Raw genomic sequence first — 16,453 nt, forward strand, 5'->3', positions numbered from 1 at the left:
GATTCAAATGCTGCCCAGCGGATTAGCAGAGTGCCCACAGCTACAGGTTATTTTTCTACTGGTGGTGCACATTCATACATGCCTGTAACAGAAGCAACCCCCAGCCTGGGGGGAGTCCCAGGTCATATTGTGCAATCTCTCTGGCTGGGACTGGCCCCCCAGGCCAGGATCTGAGACTCGTGCCCCAGAGATTACACCCTCTAGCTACGTCTACACTGCAGGCTTCTTGCACAAGAGTTCTTGTGCCAAAGGTTTTGCGCAATAGCATGTCCACACTGTCACGTGCTTTTGCACAAGAGATGTGCGTTTGCACAAGAAACCCCTGTTGCCCGTCCACACTGCCTTCTTGCGCAAGAGCTCTTATGCAAGAGGGCATATTCCTCATGGGGAGAGGAATAACTCTTGAGCAAGAAGCCCTCTCTGCTGATGCTTTACTGTAAATTTACTTGTGCAAGCACGTGCATGCAGTGTAGATGCCCCGCAAGTTTTTGCACAAGAACAGCTGTTCTTGCACAAAAAGCCTGCAATGTAGACAGTGTAGCCTCTCAGTTTAACAACCAGTGTCCTACTGCCTGCACATCAACTTGGAGTGCTGTGTCTCAGATTAGTGGGAACTTGGAATTACAAAGTGTCAGCATTAAGGGTAGACAATGTTTCCCCAATGATGGGGTTTATGTGTGTATCAAAAGAAAACTCAATGAAAAACTGCTGACTTTTTAAAAAAAATTGTTTTGTTTTTGTAACTTTTATAATCAAAATTTTAGGGACACCATAATTATTTTTTTTCATTTACTAAAATCCTGTCAGATAGCAAACAGAACCTTCTGATAATAATTTAGTTTGCAATAATAATCAGCAAAATTTCTGAAAAAGTAAATTCTGCAAAATGAAAACAACTTCGCAATTTTTTGTAATGCCCTGTTCTATTCAGCATCAGTGAAACTTCTAACCACAGAAAGATCTATGCAGGTTTTATACTGTGCCCATTACCATGGTACATCTCCTTTTGGGTCCCATCTGGCTCAACATCTATCTCAAAATAATTAGTCATATTCAAAGGCCTGCACTAGCATGAATTGATTCTTGTGCAGAACACTGGCTGTTTTTCTGGACAGTATTAATTTTTCAGATGTTTCAGAGTCCATATCAGCAAGCTGGAATGTGTTTTTTGAGACCAATATAGTGTCTTCTCCCAATTCCTTGCTCAGTAAAATTGGCAATGGACTCTACTCTAGGATGGGGCAGACAGGGAAATCTCACTAAAAGCTGAGTTCAGGCCTGGAACAGATACTTCTATAGCTCCCTAGTGCCATTGATTTCATATTCCATGAGAGAAGGTCTCTGTCTGACCTCAACAAGATGTGAACCAAGCAGACATTTGCTTGCTGTGGCATTGCCATTAATTATAACTCTTGCAGCTCCTCAGCAGCTGTAGGAAAATGTGTGTGAATCTTTGATACCAGCCCAGTAAGTTAAATCAATTACACACCGTTGATAAAATAATAATTCATTAAGTGACTCTTGCATCTTTCATTTGAAGAATCCTGCCAAAATCAGTTGCATGGTTAGGTCTCTTGAAGGGTTTGCTGCCATTTACAAATGGTGTTTTGTTGTCCCCCACCCCCAGCAACTAGTACCTTGAATGGTTCAGTTGAAAAATGGGGCTAAGACTATTTCCTCTCTCACACACCCTTTTCTGTCTTGTCTGTTTGAATTGTAATCGCTTCAGGGCAGGGCTGGCCCTTCCTGTGTGGTTGGAGCCACATTTGCTAGGAGCCATGCAGGCTCAGTTGTGGTCTCTAAACACTGTGGGAAGAGAACTCATAGGGTGTGTCTAGACTACATGGCTCTGTCGACAGAGCCATGTAGATGAGTTTACTAGACATAGCAAAATGAAGCAGCGATTTAAATAATCATGCTTCATTTACATCAAAATGGCCGCTGTGCTGTGCCGACAGCTGATCCAGCACAGCGGGGCAGTAGACTTCACAAGGCATACGAAAGCAGTCAACAAAGGCTTTCCTTGTTGACCGCAGCGCATCTAGACTGCCCCGCTGTGCCGGATCAGCTGATCATCAGCACAGCGTTGCGGCCATTTTGATGTAAATGAAGCATGATTATTTAAATCGCTGCTTCATTTTGCTATGTCTAGTAAATTCATCTACGTGGTTCCTTGGACGGAGCCATGTAGTCTAGACACACCCATAATGGGTATGTCTACACTACAAAGTTAATTCGAACTAACAGACGTTAGTTCGAATTAACTTTGATAGGCGCTACACATGCAAACCGCTAGTTCGAATTTAATTGGAACTAGCGGTGCGCTTAATTCGAACTAGGTAAACCTCATTCTACGAGGGCTAACGCCTAGTTCAAATTAACTAGTTCGAATTAAGGGCTGTGTAGTCACTTAATTCGAACTAGTGGGAGGCTAGCCCACCCCAGCTTTTCCTGGTGGCCACTCTGGGCACCACCAGGGAAACTCTTCTGCCCCCCTCCCAGCCCCAGAGCCCTTAAAGGGGCATGGGCTGGCTACGGTGCCCGTGCCAGGTGCAAGCCTGCCAGCACCCAGCCAGCAGACCCTGCACCTGGCACGGATCGAGCCAGCCACCCGCTGCCACCCAGCCCTCCGCCTCTTCCCGGGACCAGGCTGGCGGCTCCCGGGAGCCTGCCCAGGTCCGCAAGAGGTGGGCGCCCGCCTGGTCTAGTGCAGACATCGTGGACCTCATCCACGACCTCCGCACTAGGCACAGGAAAGTGGCCATCTAGGGCAGGATAGCTGCCAGCCTGGCCACCCAGGAGCAGGTTGGCATGAAAATCAAGGTGGTCCAGTGAGACCCCCGACCCTGAGCCCTGCGCTTAGAATGGCCGTACTGGGTCAGACCAAAGGTCCTTTAGCCCAGTAGCCTGTCTGACGACAGCGGCCAACACTAGGGACCCTGGAGGGGATGGACCGAAGACAATGACCAAGCCATTTGTCTCGTGCCATCCATCTCCAGCCTTCCACAAACAGAAGCCAGGGACACCATTACTACCCCCTGGCTAATACCACTCCATGGACCCAACCTCCATGACTTTATCTCACTTCTCTTTAAACTCTGTTCTAGTTCTAGCCTTCACAGCCTCCTGCAGCAAGGAGTTCCACAGGGGGCTAGGGAGGGGTAAGTGGAAGGAGGTGAGAGAGGAATGGGGTACGAGCCCCTGATGGGTGGGACTGGGCTGGCTCTGCAGGCTCCTCGGGGTGGAAACTCTCCTGAAGCCCCTTGATTGACCCCCCTCCCCCCTCCGGATGGCAGTCTGCAGCAAGTGCAGCCGGGCTGATGGCCGAGTGCTGTGATGTGCCGAGTGTGGGCAATCAGGGCACTCCAAGCCAGGACTGCTTTGCAAGCAGGGAACCCCTGAGAACTGTCTGTCCGGGGTGGGGGTCGGGTCCCTTTAAGCACAGCCCTCGGCTAGCCTGAGGCAGCAGCTCCACATTCTAAGTCCTAACCTGATGCCCTGCCGGCACTGCTTACGGCCATCCTTAGCCTCAGTTCAGGGTCCACTCAGTGTGGACATGCTAGTTCAAATTAGAAAAACGCTAATTCGAACTAGTTTTTAAGTCTAGATGCGCTAATTCGAATTAGCTTAGTTTGAATTAACTAATTCGAATTAACTAATTCGAACTAAGTTAGTTCGAATTAGTGCTGTAGTGTAGACATACCCATTGTTACCTGATAGGTACTGGCCCTAGAAGGTGGCAGTGTGGAGCTGCTCTAGAAAGGACCTGATGTTAAGACTGATTCACCCATTCATCTGAAGAAATGGATTGTGCCCACAAAAGCTCATGATACCCTCTACAGGTTTTGTTAGTCTCTAAGGCGCTGCAAACCTTTCGTTGTTTTTTAAGTTTCTCCAGTTACAGACTAACTCAGCTACCCCTCTGAAACCTCACCCCATTCTGTCTGTTTATCCAACTTAGGGCAGCTCTCCATTAGAAGTGCTACACTGGCACACATAACACCAGTCTGGAAAGCATGCAGATCATTTATAATTTTATGCCATAAAATAGATAATCTGTCCTTTTAAACCACAGTATTGTAGGATAGTGTTCCATCTCACTGCCACGAAAAGAGTGAAGAGATTTAACTTCTTCCCCTGTCCCTCCATTAAAACATTTCCCATATCCTAAACTGCCAACTATGGAAAGGAGAGGAAAGACTTTCTGGCAAAATGCCCTGGCCAGGCTCAGACAAAAGTGGTCTAGGGAGTAGAATATAAGCAGTGTCTGAGGTCTCATTCTAGTTCTCTCTGTCCCTCTAAGGAAAAATTAAACCCTGTTTGTAACCTGGTTGAGTTGTTTCCAGGCCTCTTTGTTTTCTCGAGGGCCTGGCACGCTACATTTCATAGGACAACTCACCTACCAGACACAGATGTTCCCAGACCATATACATATCATATTGTACATTGTGATTAGTGCTACAACTACAGGTGGCACTCTCAGACTGGACTGAGAGAGATTTGATGCTCAGTAACCACCTGCCAGAGTGGTGATAGAAATGTAGCCGTGTTAGTCTGGTGTAGCTGAAACAACCTAGTTTATATGTAATATTTTCCCTCGGTAAATCAATGGCAAAGCTCTTTCTGACTTCAGATCATGTCCATCAGATCGTGATGAAGTTGTACAAGCTGCTGAGTGTCTGAAGCTATGTTATGACAAAGGGAAGGCATTCATTTCACAAGTTAATTCTTTGGTTGCAGAGCCCACGGTGAGAGCACCCTTCCGTCAACTTGGCTGAACAATTTAATGCTCGCAATGGAACAGAACTTCGACTGCCTGTGTGGTAAAAGCACAGTGGCTTCCAGAGGGGCAGAGATGCTGGAAGAGCAGGTGAGAGAACTTCTGGCAGGTTTGAGAGGGCAGTGTGAGTAAGTAACCAAAACAAAGTGAGCGACGCCCTATGGTTTGCACTGGGAGGTCTGACAGGTTGATCTGATGGCCCCTTTTGGCCTTAAAACCTGCAACTTTTCAGATCAAGAGGTTCAAAAGTGCTTAGTGTTTGCCTAACTCGCTTCCATTGAGGTCACTGGGAATTTTCCTATTGATTTCAATTGGAAGTAGAAGTAGGTCGACACTGAGCCACTGGGAAAATCCCACCTCTAAATATTTATTGTTGGGCCTGCGAAAATGGGTCAGAAAAACTCTGAATAGAAACTATGGATAATTTCCTACTCTTTTCTCGCTTCTAGTCAGACCAGCAATATTGTAGCACCATGTCAGGTTCAGCTGGGACCCATGATAGCAGTGGGATGTAAAATAATGAGGTGTGTTGGAGGGCAGGGAAGGGGAAACAGAAACCACTTTTGCATTGTATGAATGTCAGAAGGGATTTTGGTGCAAGTGCTAGGCAAAGTTATTTTGCTTGTCCTAATCTGACCCAATGGTTTGTGCATTGTTAGCATGAGGGTGGGGTAATATGGGGCTGGGAAATGATTTCTGGGCCTGTCACAGATTTGCGGTGGTTGCTATTTTTGGTTGATCTATTTGACTGGCATTTGATGTTCAGAAGAGCAGATGTAAGGGTAGCTAACTGGAGTCTGAGGATTCTGAGGCCTGTCATGGGACAGGCATGTAATGTTTTATAACCCCCATCCATGTCATGTGAGAGAAGCCAAGAAATAAAAGATGAAGGTCTTGCCAGCAACCCCATGAGTCATATCTTTATCACAGGCCCCATCCTTTACTGGGTAAAGGAGCAAACCAAGAACAGGAGTGTAAAGTTATATGTTTTTAAATGATTTTTGAGAACGCTGACTCATAGGACAGCAATTCTGCCATGCTCAACCCAGCTGCTAAGGAAGCAAAGAAATACCAGTGGGCAAGTTCCAGAACCTTTATACATCACCAAGAATGCCACCCTTAATAGGACCTACGCCCAAGGATAATACAGAAATCATTGTTCAGACATTTTGTGTATGATCTCACTGGCATCAGATCACAGCACACTCAACAGTCATCCAGTTACCATCATCATTCGCAGTATCACAGATACTTTACTTCTAAATCAGTCTGGGCCAGCACACACGAAGAGAGGTCTTTCAGCCACGGTCTGTTATTAGCAAAACAGATGACAAATTCCAAGCCCTGTTTGGGAGAAGATCACAATTCACATCCGCTTCTATTTTTATCAAGAATGCCGGCAGTTTGATTTAGATGGTGAAATTCATAAATCCCTAGATATCATGTCTGAACCACAAAGAGTTCATGTTGGGCTCAGGCTGGATTCCTAGAAGATTTAAAGGGTGCTTTCTGGAGAACTTGCTTTGTTGGATTATTGACCAGAATCTGTAGCACAGGAGGAAATCAACTGGTGCTTTTTCTGTCCACTCCCTTCCTAGATGTTTCTCCAAACACAAAGACCTTCTTTTACAGACTGAATCAAGTTTAACCTCTCTATTCCAGCACCCTCAGGACCCGAATGATGTCAAACCAGAGAATTTGCCCAATCATGGGAGGTCAATATTATCTAGCAGCATTACCAACACTTCTACTGCTTACTGGGCTCTTAGAAGACATTTGGGGGTAAATTAGAGCTAAATAACAGCACAGAACACTGAGAGCCAAGTTTGGTGGCTGCAAACAAACTTTATGGGCCCACGGGAAACTTAGCCACATCCATGTTAAGATGGCGTTCAGCTAACTAAAATTATGCCGGTCACTAGACCACGGATATTGCTGGAACAGAGAGTGCCGAACTAGAGAGGTTCAACCTGTAGATTTAAAGGGAAAGCAAAAGCAAGAGGAAAAAGCTGAAGTAGAGTGTCCAGGAGACAGTGGCTCCTAGGTAACGGGTTGTAGCAATTCCCAAAGAAGTGGGCACTTTCTCTGCACACAGGCAGAGCTTAGAGAGAGGCCCAAAAGAAAGGTATATTGTTATGATTAATTTGTCTCAGCACCGTGCTTAAGTGTCTATTATGGATCAGGAGCTCGCTGTGGTAGGCACTGTACTAAAACAACAAACAGATGGTTCCTACCCACACTGGCTGATCTGATGGCACCTTTTGGCCTGACAAGTTTTGAATCTTTAGAGCAGGATGTTCAAAAGGGCTCGGTGTTTGCCTAATGGGTCAGAAAACTCTGACTGAAAATTACTGATCGTTTTCTGGTCTTTTCTCGTGCCTAGTCAGACCAGCAATACTATCGCAACAGCCCTGGAAGGCCCCTGCCCCTTATAATGGAAGGGTAGGTCAGCACTGCAACTGAAGGAGTGATGGCAGCATGTGTAGACACACCTGACCTGGCGTTACTTTAGCTAGCATCGCATAAATATCGGCAATGCTGCTGCAGCATGGTCTGAGCAAAGCTGCTTGGAGTGCTGGGTCCGTGTTTGCAAAACTAGCCCATGCTGAAGCCCTTGCTGCCACGGCTTCTCTGATATTTTTAGCTGTGCTAGCTAGGTTGAATCTACACACATTTGATGGCAGTCTAGACACACCCTGACTTGAGAGATAAAAGACAACAGGTGTATTCAGGTGGATGGGGGAGCACATGTGAACAATGAGACTGTATAGGTCAGCAAAGTAGGCAATGGATTTGGCTCCCCCACAGAGCAATGTGTTGTCAAGAGCTATCTCAGAGGGATAGCCATGTTAGCCTGTATCTGCAAAAGGAGTCCTGTGGCACCTTAGAGACCTTACAGTCTCAGTTGTGGTCTCTAAACACTGTTGGCTGTGTCTAGACTGCATCCCTTTTCCGTAAAAGGGATGCAAATTAGACACATTGCAATTGCAAATGAAGTGGGGATTTAAATCCCCCCCGCTTCATTTGCATAAACATGGCTGCCTCTTTTTTCTGGCTTGGAGCTTTGCCGGAAAAAAGTGCCAGCTCTTTCGGAAAATAAATTCCTTAAAATAAGGAATAAGGGATCTTTCAGAAAAGGCTTTATTTTCCGAAACATCCCCATCTAGACTGGCGCTTTTTTCCGGCAAAGCTCTGAGCCAGAAAAAAGCGGCAGCCATGTTTATGCAAATGAAGCAGGGGGGATTTAAATCCTCACTTCATTTGCAATTGCGATGTATCTAATTTGCATCCCTTTTACGGAAAAGGGATGCAGTCTAGACACAGCATGTGGGAACAGAACTAATATTGATGTGAAGGGCCATTGTTACCTGATAGGTATGGCCCTAAAAGGTGGCAGTGTGGAGCAGCTCTAGGAAGGACCTGATGTTAAGACTGATTCATCTAAAGAAGTGGTTGTACCCACAAAAGCTCATGATACCATCTACAAGTTTGGTTAGTCTTTAAGGTGCTGCAAGACTTTTGCTATTTTTTAAGTTTTTCCAGTTACAGACTAACTCGGCTACCCCTCTGAAACTTCACCTTAGAGACTAACAGATTTATTAGGACGTAAGCTTTCATGAGAAGTGGGTTTTACCCACAAAAGCTTATGCTCTAATAAATCTATTAGTCTCTAAGATGTCACAAGACTCCTCGCTGGGTTGCCAAGAGAGAGTGTTGAAGGGGGTGTTTGAAGGAGCACAATGAATTAGCATTGCAGATGTTATGGGGAGCTCCTCTCAAGTGTGTGGGGCAGCGTGGGAGAAAGAATGAAAGTGCTTGTTTTAAAATGTTTCAAGGGCATGATAAAGGCAGAATCATTATCCAAATGGAGGTGGGAAATGACACATTTCACACCTGTGAGAGTATAACAGTGTTCAATACAAAACTAGGTAAGTTCATGGAGCTTACGTACATCAATGGCTATTAGCCAGGATGGGTAGGGATGGTGTCCCTAGTCTCTGTTTGCCAGAGGCTGGGAATGGGCGACAGGGGATAGATCACTTGATGGTTTCCTATTCTGTTCATTCCCTCTGAAGCACGTCACATTGGCCATTCTCAAAAGACAAGATACTGGGCTAGATGGACCTTTGGTCTGACCCTGTAAAGCTATTCTTTGTGTCTACGTTGCTGTTGTTAGCTGGGATGCTGTGAGGGGTAATGCTGACATAGCCACGGCAGAATCTTGGAAAGAAATAGAATGGGTTATGTTGATGCTGAAGTGACATATAGGCCCTTGTCTTATTTCTTTTGTTTTACAAAGCCATTTGTTAGTGTCCTGTTTTGGCATGCTTCTTCCCTGTGATCCCTGTGCTTTTGGAGACTGTTGTATCATGCAAGCAAGGTACTAACAAACTTCAACGGGCCTTTATTTAACAAAGGTGAATCCCCTTTACAAAGCTGCTGCTGCACCCCTCTGTAGCTCTCACTCCGTCCTGGCTCATCCCCCCCCCCCTCTTGTTTCCTGTGCTTCCAGACTCCCAACAGCCAGTGCTCCCAATTCTAATAATTACAAGCAGCATCTAAAACACCACAGAGACTTAGTGGGATGGGTATGTGAATGAAGGATAATATGAGAATAAACACAAGTTACTGGCTATATCTGCACTCTAGAAGTTGTCTCATGCTGTGCTGTTTAGATCATATCATCTGTCGAGCAGGCTTGGAGACTATTTCCGGCACTGATTAGGAGTTGCCAGAGTTGCCAATTGCCCTTATAATTACGGCAAGTTTCTAAAATAGGGAGGGGAAAAAGGACATTCCCGATTAGTGGTTGAATACATAAATCCTCTCTTCTCTGTCTGTAATTTTCCATTCAATCAGAGACCCTCTTTTGAAGGCTTTGTATGCAATCTTGTTGTAGCCTTGTTGATCTTAGGATATTAGAGAAACAAGTTGGGTGAGGTAATACCTTCTCTAGCTCCATGTGAGCTCCAAGGCTTGTCTCTCACCAACAGGAGTTGGTCCAATAAAAAGAGATTACCTCACCCATCGTGCCTCCTGAAGGCTTTGTGCAGCCCTGCACTGGCACTGTGTGGGACAGCTATGAAGACTGACTGCCAAGAAAAGGCTTTGAAAATCCATTTCTAAGGGCACGTCTACACAACAGGGCTAAACTCAAAATAAACTATGCAACTTGAGCTACGCTAATTCCATAGCTTAAATCAAAATAGCATATTTTGACTTTTGGTGCTATCTACACAGCTGTGATTTTAATACTCTTCCTCCGACTTCCCTTACTCCTGGTACAATCAGGGTTACCGGAGTCGGAGTAAGCAGTCCTCCAGCTCACCATTATTTTGACATTATGTCAAAATAATTTCTTGTGTGTAGACGCGGACTATGCTATTTCAGAATTACATCAGTTATTACGAAATAACGCTGCCGTGTATACATAGCCTAAGAAAATAATTATTTTGTTTTATTTATGTATTGCTCTTATACCTAGTCTGGTAGCACTGGGAGCCCTAGTTGTGGAGCAGGGCTTATGTGCTGTACAAACACTGAACCAGAAGACCTTGCCCTGAACAGCTGAATAGCTAAGAGTGAAGTATGTTCCCGGGGAACAAGAAAAAAGAGACACATCAGGCTCTAATTCTGTGGGCTGAGGTCTAGGAACCTGAGCATCTGGTTCCTTCTCTCTGTAGACCTCAGCCTATCAGCAAGAATAAAGTCAGTTGTGGCCCAAATTGCAGGTAGCAGGGGATACAGGTGGTGGACAGAGATCTCATGTGTCATGGTCTGTTGGTTATTTCTGCAGGGCTGGAGAAATCAGCTGATAAGAGACCTGAGAAATTCTCCATCTGCAACTTCCTATATAAGATCCTCCTGAAGCAGGACTGCTGACGACAGCCACTTCACTGCAGGATGCAGCAACAGGAGGGGTTTTGTTCTGTGGAGATGGGAGAGGCCTAACTGGTAGCTCTGAGATGAGTATGGTACAGCTTGGTAAGCTTCTCCTTCCTCCATCTCAGCCCTCCTCTGGAAGGAAAAGAAGGTGTTCAGTCTTCACTGCCATGTGGGCCTTGGTTTCCTTTCTACGAATGCCAGGAAAGGGGCCATTAGTGTCACTCAGGGGTGCTAGACACTGGATTGAGAACTAGTTCATTTCATGGAGCTATCAGCTGGGAAGAATTCTGGTGCTACTAAGTGGAGTGGAATGTGATCTGGAAGCAGAGGCATAGCGAGGGTGTTATGCGTCCGGGGGCAAAGGCAAAATATGCGCTTCCCCTTTGCCACCGGCGCATGGCTGAGCCCGACCCTGGGAGATGGGGAGGGAGCTTGTACCGTGTCTTCCCCTGCCCTCTCCAGTTTGGAGCTGGGCCCCCGCGTGCACTAACCTGCTGGAGGAGATGGAAGAGGATCGGGCTGGTGGCGGAGAGGCAGGGAGGAGGCTCCAGCCGGCGGTGGTGGGCGGAGGAGGAGCAGGCGAGCCAAGGGATGATGGGGAGTGGAGGGGGGACTAAATTAGCACCCCCCCAGTGTGGCGCCTGGGGGCAACTGCCCTCCACCTGTAACCCCTCACTACGCCACTGTCTGGAAGTTACCTGATTCTCCTTTCCCTTACTCCAGGATACATGAGGAGTAAGTCTACTGAGATCAATGGCATTACATTGACAATATCAGGCATCTTGGACTGAGAAGCATACAGCCAGCCTGTTTTCTGCCCTCTACCCAAGTTTCTATCTGTGCCACTTAGAAAGGTCAGTGGGAAAATGTGGCTCGTGCTGCTCTTTCAAGCATATATTTTAAGCATATTGTTTAATTACATCACCAGTGGTGAGTCCTGCTGCTGAACTGTAAGATGTTTAGGAAAGATGGAAATACAAAGGTGGGCTGCAAAATGCAGACTTGAATGGGACAATATTTTGAACACTCCAAAGTTTAGGAGCATTTAGACTGAGGATTCCAGTTTGACTCTCCACAAAGGATGATCTAGAATTGGGTCCAGATTTCCTGTGCCCCCAAAAGTTTTGGGATCTATTAAATTCAGGGATTTAGCATGGGCCTCTCCTTGCAGAAATACCCAACCAGCTATGTCTAGGTATTTCCCAAGAACTGCTCTGCTTACTGCATGAGATTCATCACACCTAGAAATACTGTCACTCTGACTGACGCTGATCTGCTCCAGATAGCTAATGTAAGCAGGGGAATGGTCCCGCTACTGTGGGGCACTTTCCTGGCTTCTACACTTCCTCAGTGAAATGGGCTGTGAAAGGATCTGAGTCCCTGCTCCCACTTCTTTTACCCAGAGGCCTCCCTGACCTCAAAGTCTCTCCTTCCACTCTCCTGAATGGTAGAGCCCTGGTAACCCCAACAAAGCTGGGCCCAGGATTTCTGGAGGCCCTCCACCCTAGCGATATTAGGAAGCGAGTAAATAGCTAATCATGGAGTTGATCGAATTTCTATTGACTACACGATTAGTCAATAAAGCTGTGTCTAGACTACACCTCTCTGTTGACAGAGAGATGTACATTGGGCACGTCGAAATTACTAATGAAGCAGGGATTTAACTATCCCACACTTCATTAGCATAAACATGGCCGCCGCTTTTTTTTGAAACAGCTTTTTCGGGGGGAAAAAAAAAAAAAAACCCTGGCAGTCTAGACATGGATCTATCGAAAATAAACCCTTTTTCAACAGATCCTGTATTCCTCACAAAATGAGGTTTATTTTCGACAGATCCGCGTCTAGACTGCCGGGTTTTTTTCAAAAAAGCTCCATTTCGAAAAAATGTGATGGCCATGTTTATGCTAATGAAGAACAGGATATTTAAATCCCTGCTTCATTAGCAATTTCAACATGCCTAATCTACATCTCGCTGTCAACAGAGAGACTAGTCTAGACACAGCCTAAGGGAGGAAGCCTCTGGGAGTTACCTCCTGCTGAGACTCTGCAGTTTAAATGGAGTAAGAGCCAGGAGGACAGGCAGCCTCAGTTGCTGCAGATAGGGGCTGCTCTGCAGGATGCAGAGCAGCCTATACCTGCAGCAAGCCTGGGCCTGCCATGGGCAGAGGCTGCTTGACAGCAGCTTCCCCTACTCCCCACCCCATCACTGCTGCCTCTAATAGAAGCAGCAGTGCAGGGTGGGGCAGGCGGCAACGCGGAGACAGTGCTGGGGGGAACTGGCTTTTAAGCCGGCTCGCCCCAGCACTAGCTCCTGCTGATAGAGAAGCAGCAAGGTGGCGGGGGGGGGGGGGGGGAAGGGAGGGGAGGATGCAAGTAGTCAAGTAATTGAGTAGTCAACTACTCGCGTACATCCATACTCTACCCACAATCTTGTTGTGGTCACCTAGGCCAGAGGCTAGGGCAGGGGTCAGCAACCTATGATTGCGAGCCAAATTTGGCTCACTAGGGAGCCAAATATGGCTCTTTAGCAGCTTGAGCTCAGCCCCCAACCTGTGTTTCCCCCTCAGCAGGGAGTCCGCACTGGCATTCTCGTGGCCCCTTGCAAGTTTACAGTGCCAGTGCCAGCATCCTGTGGGAAGGGGGGGGAAGCCCCAAGCTGTGGCCAGACAGCCTGCCTCCATATCATCCATCTTATTTGCCTCTCTGAAGCACAGGGCAGAGAAGGAGCAATAATATCAGCATAGTCTATGCTGGCTCATCTGATCCTGAGAAGCTGAAACACAGATATGTGGATAGAGAAGCAGCTAAGTCAATAAGCTGGCCTCGAGGCTGCGGCTGGCATCTATGTTGATTCGAACACACACAGTCCCAGGAAGAGGAATTTCCCACTGAGAAAACAATGTCCTGTACTTCAAAATTTAATCACCTCAAATCTCTCTTACAAGTGTAAATTAAGTTCACAACTCCCTTGTAAGAACTGGTCTCACAGCAGACAGACCAGCATCAATTGGCAATTAAGATAAGAAAGAGAAATACGTGACCCCATGATTATAAAAGATGGGCCCAGCACACACTCACTTGGAGTGTCATTCTACCCTCTACCTGCTGGTCGGGTTAGGTGTTTGACCTCCCGAGGTTCTATGGGGACGCCCACCTCGTATTTTCGTCTTTCCTAGGAATTGAGGGACCGGCCCTGGCCTGACATGCTGGAGTCGAGAGGCACAGAAGGGGGTAAAAATGGTACCTGGATGTGGTCCTCTGTCTTAAGTGTACACATAGAAAGAGTAAGCTGTTACTTGGTACCATTATTTCTATTTTTCTATCTTTATCTTCTTTGTAACCATTTTTAAGACCTATATTTTGCTAATAGTTAAGAAATAGAGCAATAGCCATTGTAACCATATGATTTATAAGCTTCCTCAATAAACCTGTAACTGTTTAAGCTTTAACCTGACTCCTTCAGTTGCTGTAACAGAACCAAGCACAATTTAAAAGAACTTCAGCCGGTCTAAAGGGACAGTTATAGGAAGAGCTTGGGCGTTTGGATCTGTGTCACTCCCAGGTGACAGGACCCACTGGGGCATCTTTCAGTCTTTCCTCAAGGCTGCCCGCTGCGAAGGAATTATGAAATTCTAGCAGCTGAAATCTAAGATGTAATAAGCTCTTCCTATATAACGGGGCGTCTGTTGGCCTGCTGGCCACCCTCTGCGATGGGACCCCGGTCCTAGCAGTAAAGGCACGGACGTTAAACCTTTTCTCGGAAACATACACACACACACTGCCCTGACCGTCGGCTGACACAAGCTTCCCCATGGATCCGGCTTGTGGGAAAGAAGCCGAAGGTTGGGAGTAGGATGCAGGGGGTGGGATTGATGCTGGGGGAGAAGGGTCCTGCCACCAAAAGCCTGAAGGTGTGCGGCCACCTCCGCAGCAAGTGTCAGACCTGCAGCACTCTTGAGGCACAGCCAGGGCCTGGGCAGGAGGTGCGGGGAACAGACTGTGAACCGCCCTGACATTCCGGAGACACTGTTTGTGTCCACAGGGCAGAGTGACGTCCCCCTCCAAATCTGTCCTGCAAGGTCCATGGCTGGGAACTCACTGTGCAGGGCTCTGCCCAGAGCACCTCCCCTCACACTCCCCAGCTGTTCACCACTCCTGGCTCTGGACTGCTCCAGCTCCACTCCCCTCAGCAGGGCTACTGCTCTGCCTCCAGCCCCCTGGGCTGCTTCCCTGGCCTCTCTGGCTCCAGTTTCTGCAACTCTCCTCCCAGCACAGAATCTGCTCCCTGGGCTGCTTCTCTACCTTTCCGGCTGCAGCCCTGCTCCCTGCATGGATCTTTTCCCTGGGCTGCTTCTCTGGTTCTCCCTCTGGCTGGCACGACTCTGTCTACTCCCCTGCTCACTCCTTAGCTCAGCTCTGCTCTGTCTGACCCAGGCAAATCCAGCTCTCATGGAGGACGGGACCTATTAGCCTCCTGACCCCTTCATTAGCTGCTGGCCCTATCAATCAGGCTGACTTGGAGTCTTGGTCTCTCCCCATTGGTCCTGGGGACTGTCATTCTCAGGGCTCTGATTTCTCTTCCACAATTCCCTTTCCTTTTTGGTACTAGAAGCTGACCAACCAAAACCACCGAGTTTTAGTAAGGTTCCAACAGTCCCCTCATACTAATACTCTGGGGGCAGTGGCAGAAGTACAGTGTATCTGACAGGCAGTTCAGTAGGTTGGATTAGCACGCTCAGGTTCTGCCAGAACCAGACAAGGGGTTACAGTTCCACAGATTCATTGCAACCCAGCTTCACTTGCCTCCTACCTGTAGTTAATAGTTCCCCCAGATGCCAGTTTTCATCATTTTCTATAAAAGTTTTCAACATTCCTTGGCTTTAGCAAAGCTTTTGATATGGTCTTGCACAGTACTCTTGCCAGCAAGTTACGGAAGTATGGATTGAATAAATGGGTTGTAAGGTGGATAGAAAGCTGGCTAGATTGTCAGGCTCAGCGGGTAGTGATCAACGGCTCGATGTCTGGTTGGTGGTTGGTATCAAGCAGAGTGCCCCAAAGATCCGTTCTAGGGCCAGTTTTGTGCAACATCTTTATTAATGACCTCGATGAGGAAATGGATTGCACCCTCAGCAAATTTGCGGATGACACTAAGTTGGCGGGAGAGGTAGATATGTTGGAGGGGAGGGGTATGGTCCAGAATGACCTAGACAAATTGGAGAATTGGGCCAAAAGAAATCTGATGAGGTTCAACAAGGACAAGTGCAGAGTCCCATACTTGGGACGGAAGAATCCCAAGCATTGTTTCAGGCTGGGGACTAAATGGCTAAGTAGCAGATCAGCAGAAAAGGACCTGGGGACTACAGTGGATGAGAAGCTGGATATGAGTCAACAATGTGCCCTTGTAGCCAAGAAGGCTAATGGCATATTAGGTTGCATTAGGAGGAGCATTGCCAGCAGATCTAGAGACATTATTATTCCCCTTTATTCAGCACTGGTGAGGCCACATCTGGACTATTGCATCCAATTCTGGAGCCCCCATTACAGAAAGGATGAGGACACATTGGAGAGGGTCCAGCAGAGGGCAACAATGATAATTAGGGGGCTGAAGCACGTGACCTACAAGGAGAGGCTGAGGGATTTGGGTGTGTTTAGTCTGCAGAAGAGAAGAGTGAAGGGGGATTTGATTGCAGCGTTCAGCTATCTGAATGGAGGTTCCAAAGAGGATGGAGAGAGGCTGTTCTCAATGGTGACAGACAACAGCAAGGAGCACTGGTCTCAAGTTACAGT

The 16,453-nt window shown here is 47.1% G+C and overlaps 1 protein-coding gene and 1 long non-coding RNA gene across 3 annotated transcripts in view; one reads left to right on the forward strand and one right to left on the reverse strand.

Annotated features, from left to right (window-relative positions):
- ZBP1 (Z-DNA binding protein 1) overlaps positions 1 to 12,324 on the forward strand; it is a 40,002-nt gene extending 27,678 nt beyond the window's left edge. The window contains exons 10-11 of one of the 2 annotated variants that reach the window (XR_012896505.2): positions 4,741 to 4,870; positions 10,578 to 12,324. The gene's annotated coding sequence lies outside the window, so the exon portion shown is untranslated. Of the gene's footprint in view, positions 1 to 4,740; positions 4,876 to 10,577 lie in introns of those variants that run through there. The other variant, XM_075901142.2, reaches the window with a different exon arrangement.
- The window catches only part of LOC112546167 (uncharacterized), a 68,853-nt gene that overhangs the window by 23,267 nt on the left and 29,133 nt on the right, over positions 1 to 16,453 (reverse strand). The gene's annotated exons all lie outside the window — the stretch shown is intronic.

The sequence above is a fragment of the Pelodiscus sinensis genome, chromosome 17 (genome assembly GCF_052426305.1).
Source record: "Pelodiscus sinensis isolate ZL-2025 chromosome 17, ASM5242630v1, whole genome shotgun sequence".
Lineage (NCBI taxonomy): Eukaryota > Metazoa > Chordata > Testudines > Trionychidae > Pelodiscus > Pelodiscus sinensis.